Source organism: Notolepis coatsorum (genome assembly GCF_963971535.1).
Source record: "Notolepis coatsorum genome assembly, chromosome: 17".
NCBI classification, from domain to species: Eukaryota; Metazoa; Chordata; class Actinopteri; order Aulopiformes; family Paralepididae; genus Notolepis; species Notolepis coatsorum.
In genome coordinates this window covers 37,209,254-37,215,253 of record NC_140181.1, presented here as the reverse complement: position 1 = coordinate 37,215,253, position 6,000 = coordinate 37,209,254, and the positions used below count along the sequence as shown (strand labels likewise).

Genomic DNA, 6,000 nt, shown 5'->3' with positions numbered 1-6,000 from the left:
TTGTAATGCATGCTATTATATGCACACTTCTGTGTAGATACAACTCTGAAATAACATTTAAATCCTTTACCATGTTCAAAAATAGTATAATAATAGCATATTATGAGGTTATTGATGGATTTGTCAACTCCGTCAGCTTACACGTCAACTCCGTCAGACACAAAATCTGATGGAGTTGACGTCTGACAGAGTTGACAAAAGGGCACACATTTTCCCTCCAAGCCTGTATTGTGCACTACAGCTAGCTAGTTTTTTGGCAGTTGCTAGCTGTCTTAACACATTGGCGACCACGGTTTGCAGTGTAATATGGTTCTGGACGACCAGGGTTTGTCAACAAACCGATGTACTTTCTAACAGCTATATATATACTTTATAGTATTGCTATCTGTCCATTCTCATTGTCACTTGAGTGCATAAACCATGCCTTCATAATGGCTTAAAGAAAATTAAAATCCATGGGTTGGTTGTCATTTTATAGCATCGTGAATATAAGCTTTATCGCAGTTTTCGCCTCGTCTTTTTTCTGGGAAGCTAGATATGAGGCTAAAGGCTAGTCACGTTATATCAAACGCCATTTCTGTTGTATATATACGAATGAAATAAAACAAACTGCTTAGCATCCGGACTATTACAGAGCATCTATGGATGAAATGGGGGCGGCGGGGGACGCAGATTAATATTATTGATTAGCAATACAGTGTGCGTTCAAGTAGCCACATTCAACTGATCGATCGCTTGCGTGTTACAACAATGTCCAATCCGGCTGTAATTTGGGTGAATAGTATCCTACCGTCAGCCTAGGGCTGGGCGATAAAACGATAACTATAAATATCGCGATAAATTATTTCCTCGAAATAAACATGAAACGTGGTCGCAAAGTTTCGATATATCGATTTTCCAAGTTTGGCTCCGTTCAGCCTCGGCTCAGCTCACTCACAACCAACGTTACGTGATGACGTCCTTACGCACCACAGGACTCAAGACTCAAGGCTGCTAGGATACTATTTAATATATTTACGTGCCGAGTATGTGTGTGGCGAGAATTCTGATGCCACGGTTATAGTAGTGTGTGATATACGGTGGACGTCGTTGCAATGTATTGTGGCGGAACAGAGTATTTTAGGGATATTTACTAGTACATTGTCATGGAATACATCGCTTGTAAACGAAGCTGGCTAGGTTAACTAGCTTGCACTGCGCTGTTTTTATATATTTACGTGCCGAGTATGTGTGTGGCGAGAATTCTGATGCCACGGTTATAGTAGTGTGTGATATACGGTGGACGTCGTTGCAATGTATTGTGGCGGAACAGAGTATTTTAGGGATATTTACTAGTACATTGTCATGGAATACATCGCTTGTAAACGAAGCTGGCTAGGTTAACTAGCTTGCACTGCGCTGTTTTTATATATTTACGTGCCGAGTATGTGTGTGGCGAGAATTCTGATGCCACGGTTAGAGTAGTGTGTGATATACGGTGGACGTCGTTGCAATGTATTGTGGCGGAACAGAGTATTTTAGGGATATTTACTAGTACATTGTCATGGGATACACAGTACTGCTCGCTCTGGCTAACGTGTGCGGACTGATGACGACATCAACTCGAGACATTCACAGCAGAAAAATAAGTCTATTAATATCCCGTCCATCGGCGCCGGGCATAAAAAGTTAATTAAACTTGACAGACATTATATCGACGATAATTATCGATATCGAGTTATATGAAAATAATTTTATAATTTTATCGCGATAACGTTTTTGGTCATATCGCCCAGCCCTACGTCAGCCCATGTGATCGCCAGCAGCATTTCGTCATTATTCATTGGAATCTGGTAGATCGATATGTCCATTGGCTGATCATAAATCCCATTATTCCAGGCTGAAATCTGCGTTCCGTAACGTGATCAAAGATGGAGGATGTTCGGCTGGGATCCAGGCTCATATGAAACGCCCCTAGACAATAAAAAAAAAAAATCCCATTCGGCCTCAATGATACTGTAGTGGAGTGATGGCGCCCCTAAGAGGATCTGGCCGGTATTGCATGTTTCGGAAATCAAATATGCGGGTAGATCCTGCAAGTCAATCGGGGACGTTAATAACGTTATTAATATGGAATAAAACAATAACAACTTGCCACGAGTTAACTCGTGGCTCTGGTCCTCAACGGGTGGAATCGAAACACGAGTTAACTCGTGGCTGGTCCTTAAAGTGTTAATAATCTCACTGAAACACTTGAATTCAATCCACTATTGTTTTTTAAAAGTATAATAACGGAGAGACGGTGTTGACATATTCCAGCTGTGACCATCGGAATATTGACATTGTTTGTCTAAAATATCAAAAAGTGTAAAACTTACCAGACCATGTGTGGTAGTGTTGCATTCACCACATTCAGGGGAAGGAAAAGGGGTCCTCAGGGATAGAGCTGGCCATGCTATTGCCTGGTTTAATTAGGTTTATGAAAAGGTCTGACAGAGTTGACATAAACTGAGGACACAACTTTGATAGGTAGATTTCTATGGACAATATTATTTGAGTTTCATGGCATGCATTGTTTTATACATGTATAACCCTTATCTTTGATATGTATGTTTTCACAAGTGGAGAGGTCTTTCAAGCTTTTTTGGGCTGGTCAAAGATAATTAACATGGGAACTTCTAACCACAGATTATACATTTAAACAAATATCCCCCAAAAAACAAATATACACAAATATATATATATATACATCAGTATACACAAATACCTTTAGATGTAACTTTGTGAGTATATCAATCATTATGAATTTCTTTATTTTTTATATAAATTAGACTTTTCTATGTAGGACATGTTTTGTCCCAACTCTATGTATAGAACACACATTAAATAGATTACAGTATCAAGGATCCATAGTGTCTAGTAAATAGAAGGCCACAGCCACTAGATGTCGCACTAGAGCACCAGCATGTAATTTATTTATTTATGGGGAAATGGGAAGTTGGGAGGGGATACGGAACATCAACATTCATTTTGGACCTGCAAATGATAAATGAATGAATCTATATATTTTAATTTGGGGGGGGGGGGGGGGGGCAATACTTATTACTCTACATAAAATGTTTATCTATAGCACCTTTAACTTATAATGGAATTGTGCACTACTAAAGCTACCTAGCATGTCCTATATGCTCTGTAAATACTATGTACAGATACCGAGATGTCACACCATGTTACCTGTTACCTGTTTATTGCACAATGTTTTTTTTTTTTGGATTCTATTATATGAAGTACCACTGTATTTTTATTGGATTCTATTATATGTTGTACCACTGTATTGCACATCGTCGCGGGCAAGACCACCCGCATTTCATTGTATACTTGTATGCCGTGACAATTAAAACTCTTGACTTGACTTGACTTGACTTGTGTTAGTGACTTTTATTTTGAAAAGGTATTAGTCTATTTCGGACCGGAAGTAGAGCATCTTCTTCTCATTGTTTCTGGCTTGACACTGGTGCTGCGTGTCCCTCAGCTGTAGAGGAGACACGGAGTCCTGGCTGCCTGCACCGCACCCTGTCCCTGTCCCACTGGAGCTATTGTCGTCAGACCTGCTGTGTGTCCTCCTCATGATGACGAAGATGGAATAACGAAACGTCTCAGCTACTGACACTGTGAGTTGGAAAACAATGACAACAAGTTGGCAGCTAGTAAACTATCCTAAGTTAGCAGTGGTTTGTAAACCTTGACACAGAGACAGTCAAAACCATCACAAGTGAAAGTGGTTAGCTGTCTTGCTAATGTCCGCTGTGATTTAAGTTGCTAATGTGTGTTAAAAGTTAGTTTAGCGTAATAACAGCTCAAACTAACTCACATGGACAGTCAGGTCCTCCTCCCTGTGCATCCACTGTGTTGTGTAATTACTGTAGGACCTACAGTAGGTTAGTGTGGAGTCTCAACGTTATAACCACGTTAGCTTGCAGTTATATCTTGGTTTCGTGTTCGTTTTCATTTATTTCCATCGTTTTCACGAACTGTCTTCAGACAGATACCTCGCTAACAAACAAAAAAACAAGCTGAAACTTGAATCCAGTCTGCTTGTGATTCCATATACAATGGAGATGTAACTAACTAACTAACTAAACAACTACAGTAACTAGTAAGTAGTACGTGCAATGACTTAGGAGTACAAGTACTTTGACTTTATTAAACATTATTCCAAGCTAGCTGGTTAGCTAAACATTACTGACTGCAGTCTCTTTTAGAGGCGTAACAGCTAAAGCTGCTCCATTATTGATGTGTGAGTGTGACATTGTTTCCATTCAGAGAGGCTTCCAGCTCTGTAACCAGAGACAACCCTCCTGGCTGACATGCGCTACATCACACGAATGACTGACTGGGAAAGACAGACCAGTGAGACCACAACATCATATAGACAGGAAAGCCTCTAGGTTAGAGGTATTATCAGTCTTTTCTATAGGTATGTCACTATGTCAATCTATTGGGCTAATCAATCAGTTTGTTTGTTTGTCTATCTATCTGCTTGTCTATCGAAATACTGTCATGATGACCAAGGTCACTCTGTTTACAGGTTTTATTAAGCATAATGTAACAGTTAGTCAGTCAGATTCAAGGTTCAATAGTTTATTACCATTTCAATGAACATTGCTTGGAATTTGTCTTGGTGAGTGCACACAGGTGAACAACAATAGTGATCTTTAAATACATGACCAGCCAACATTTCACCTGCTTAGTTTATACAATCTGATTGTAACTCGGCAGACCACTGCAAATATTTTTTCCCATTGACTTGGACATTGTTGACATTGTTGACATTATTGTCAGTCACTGCCTTCGTCTCCTTCCTTCTTCTTCTTGTCTTTACAGCCTAGAATATGACCCACTGATGATGTCACGGTTGGCAAGGAAAAACAAAGGAAATGTTGTCCTCACTATTTTCCTAATCTGTAATTTCTAATCCTCTCCAGTTAGTAGTTCGAATAAAGTTAGTGTAAGTGGCAATAATCAAATAAACTGGATAAATCATTGCTTTATCCATCTGATTCAGATGATGCTGTCTGACATTTTAACCCCTCTTGGTCCATATATGGGTAGGGTTGGGCATCGTTTGGATTTGAACGATTCCGGTTCCGATTCCGATTCTCCATTTCGATTCCTGTTCTGAACGATTCTCGATTCCGATTCTTTGAGGTGCAGGTCACAGTTTATTTCGCAGGAGAATTTAATTTTTTTTGAAAATTGTAAAAAAATGTCATACTATTCACATTTTCAGTTGACTTGATACAGGTTAATTTGGTTGCTGTGCTGTAACTAGGGTATTAATTAACAAAGTAATTTTTTTTTCTTTTTTTTAAGAATCGAAATGCAGGTATGTTACTTCCGGTTCCAGAACCGGAAGTTAGGAACCGGTTCCTAATTAGAACCGGTTTTCGGTGCCCAACCCTATATATGGGTGTAGCCGGTGTGATCTTACTTGCGTTGTGTTTAGTCGATTCGACCCCTGTTAAGGGATCGCCCTGAGTGGGAGTTGAACCCAGATCTCCCGCGTCGCGGGTGGCATCACAGACCACTATACCAAGAAGTGAATTCACTTCTTGCTTCCGGGTCTGGATGCCTCTGGGGAGTGAGTTTACTTGCAGTACCGCTTACCATCCACAGCCACTGAACTACTTGTACCATCGTGACTGTGGACTGGGGCGTAGCTGGGGGGGGTAGCTTAGGATGATTCCAAGGGCCCAGCACTGGGGGGGGGGGCCCACATTTTTTTTAATTTTTTTTTTTACTAGACATCACTCAGGTGTATTATTGATGCTCTCATTGATACTATGTTTGTTTCTGAAGTGTGTGTGTGTGTGTGAGATATATATAGAGAGAGGGGGGGCTTTGGTAGACTATTGCATTGGTCCATTCATTGAAGATGAACGCAATGCGACATCCTTTACTAGGCTCACCCACCAACAGTGCAGGTGCTGAACTGCTGATCCGAATGTATAGGTAAAAACC

At 40.3% G+C, this 6,000-nt stretch overlaps 1 protein-coding gene across 1 annotated transcript in view; it reads left to right on the top strand.

Annotated features, from left to right (window-relative positions):
• Positions 1 to 3,519: 3,519 nt before the first annotated feature.
• Positions 3,520 to 6,000, top strand: part of snx21 (sorting nexin family member 21) — a 55,665-nt gene continuing 53,184 nt past the window's right edge. The window contains exon 1 of the mRNA XM_084333705.1: positions 3,520 to 3,650. The gene's annotated coding sequence lies outside the window, so the exon portion shown is untranslated. The remainder of the gene's footprint in view (positions 3,651 to 6,000) is intronic.